Source organism: Echinops telfairi, unplaced genomic scaffold (genome assembly GCF_000313985.2).
Source record: "Echinops telfairi isolate 266 unplaced genomic scaffold, ASM31398v2 ScPeMD7_7469;HRSCAF=8507_1, whole genome shotgun sequence".
Classification (NCBI taxonomy): domain Eukaryota; kingdom Metazoa; phylum Chordata; class Mammalia; order Afrosoricida; family Tenrecidae; genus Echinops; species Echinops telfairi.
This window is the reverse complement of record NW_022111373.1, coordinates 115540562-115543330: the sequence shown is the minus strand read 5'-3', so window position 1 is coordinate 115543330 and position 2769 is coordinate 115540562.

The following is a 2769-nucleotide window of genomic DNA, read 5'->3' as shown; positions in this document are numbered from 1 at the left end:
TATTTAGGTGTCATGTCAGAATTGGGGTGCTGTTCTTCACCATTGACTTTAGCCACAGGGCAGAGTAGTACTGAGAGACAACCTAAGGAATGTCCTGGATTCCAGCCATATTCTTCTTTACCATCATGATGCAGTACTAATGCAATTTTCCCTTGGTAATCAGCATCAGCCACACCACACACTACTCAACACAGTCATACCCTTCTTTGCCTATTGATTCAAAGGCAGGAGGAGTCCAAACTGACCAGGAGGCATTCCTAAGTGCCAGTTCAATGGAATCAGAGCCAGGCTTCCAGGAAGAAGTATACACACACACACACCCTTTGGAACTAAGAACTCACGACCCGAAGTGTAGACGGATGTAGGAAGAGGAAGCATAAATAAGGCAAGTGAGTTATTAGAAGTAATAGTGAATAGTGCCACTGTCCTTTCCACCCCTTCATCCCTGAACTCATGAACCCTGGTTATTGGAGAAACAGCACACCACATTGGATGCTGGTTAGAGCATATACAGCTTCCTAGAGAACACCACCCTAAGCTTGCAAAGCGTTGCTGCCAAGGTAGTTGTGTCATTGTGTCTTTAGAAGACTATTCCATTGCTCCATCCATCCGGCTGCTTCAGAATGATGGAGAATATGGTACGAGTCGTGGATACCATGTGTATGGACCCATTGCCTCACTTCATTTGTTGTGAAGTGAGTCTGTTCGTGCTGTGTGGGATATGGATGAGACATTCTGTAAGTCCATGAATGGTAGTTCGGGCAGGCAATGCAAATCTGTATCCAGAATAAGCGCTGCCTTTTCGATGAAGGAAGTGGTCCTATGTAATCAACCTGCCACCGGGTTCTGTTTAATCCTCATGAGGAATGGTCCCATGTCTGATTCAGTGTTGCTCTTTCCTGCTGGTGGATTGGGCACTCAGCAGTGACAATTGCCAAGTCAGCCTGAGTGAATGGAAGCCCATTTTGCTGAGGCCTTGCATAGCCTCCATCCCTCCCGTCATGGCCTCTTTGTTCATCTTAGGCAAGGATGGGAGTGGCTGGAGGAAAAGGTGACTTGTTTCCATGGAACATATCATCTTATCTACTTGATTGTTAAAGTCTTGGTAAAGATTGGTAGCTTTTTGGTGAGCATTCACACATGACACAAATATCTTCACTTTTTTGGCCCATTCAGAGAGGTCTATCCCCATACCTCTTCTCCTCACTATCTTGTCACCAATGTTCCAATCATGTTCCTTCCATGTTCCTGACAATCCAACCAAGCCATTGACTACAGTCCATGAATCAGTGTACAGTCACACAGTTGGCCATTTCGCCTTCCAAGAAAACTGAACAACCAGGTAAATAGCTCAAAGCTCTGTCTGTTGGGTTTCCCTTCTGCACCATCCCTCAAGGGGGTCCCAGAAAGGGGCTGTAGTTCTATTACTTTCCACTTTTGAGTGGTACCTGGGTGTCAAATAGAACCACCAGTAAGCCAAGCAAGTGTTTTCTCCATGAAACCATAGGTCCAGACTTGGAGAAGGGTAGTACTGGGACAAGAGTGGAGGCCATAGACATTTAGGCCACTTCTTCTTGCAGCTTGCTTCTTCCTTCAAGCCCTGCTCTAGCCTACTTTCATATATACCACTTGCATTGAATGATGGAGTGCTGTTGTGTGCATCCAACTCTGTGACTCTGTGGGCCAAACAATATCCAGTTCACAATGGGCAACTCAGGCTGCATAGCATCTTGGTGACCCAGGATGAGACATTCTCTCTCTATTAAGGTCCAGTAACAGGCACATAACTGTGTTTCAAAGGTGGGGGGGTTGTCTGCAGAGGGTGGTGAAGCTTTCACCCCAATCCTATGGGTCTTCACTATGATCCCAACAAAGGAGACTGCCCCAGACTCCAAACTGCATCTCTGTCTGCCACTGACACCTCCAGCACCATCGGATCAGCTGGGTCATATGACCCACGTGGCAGAATGGCTTGCATGGCAGCCTGTGCCTGTTGGAGATCTGTCTCTTATTCTGGGCTCCACTCAAAGCTGGCAGTTTTTTGAGTTACTCGATCTACCGGCCAGAGTAGCATACCCAAATAAGTGAGATTTTGCCTCCAAAATCCAAAGAGGCCCGACAGACATTATGCCTCCTTTTCAGGTGTGGGAGGGGCCAGGTGCAATAACTTACCTTTTACTTTAGTAGAGATATTTCAACATGTCCCACAGCACTGCCCCCTAGAAATTTCACTAACTCAGAAGGTGGCTGAATTTAGCTTGGGTTAATTTCCTACCACCTGGCATGCAGACATTGTGCCAATAAATCTAAAGTCATTGAAACTTCTTCTTTACCAGGTCTAATCAGCTTAATTTCATCAATACAATGGACCACTGTGGCCTTTTGTGGAAGAGAAATGCAATTAAGGTCTCTGCAGACTAAATTACAGCATAATCCTGGAGTGTTCACATAATCCTGGGGGGGGGGGGTTATAAAAATGTATTGTTACCCTTGCTAGCTGAAGGCAAACTGCTTCTGGTGGTCCTTTAAAGCTGGAATTGAGAAAGGATATTGGCTAAGCCAATAGCTGCACACCAGATACCAGGAGGGTTATTAATTTGCGCAAGCAATGAAACTACATCTGGAATGGCAGCTGCAATTAGAGTCAGCACCTAGTTAAGTTTACCATAGGTCACTCAAATTACAGCGACAGAGTCCACGGGTTAGGTGTCCCACAGGTAGTGTAGTTTGCAAATTGAGGCACAGAACAAGCAAGGCAGCCGCACACTG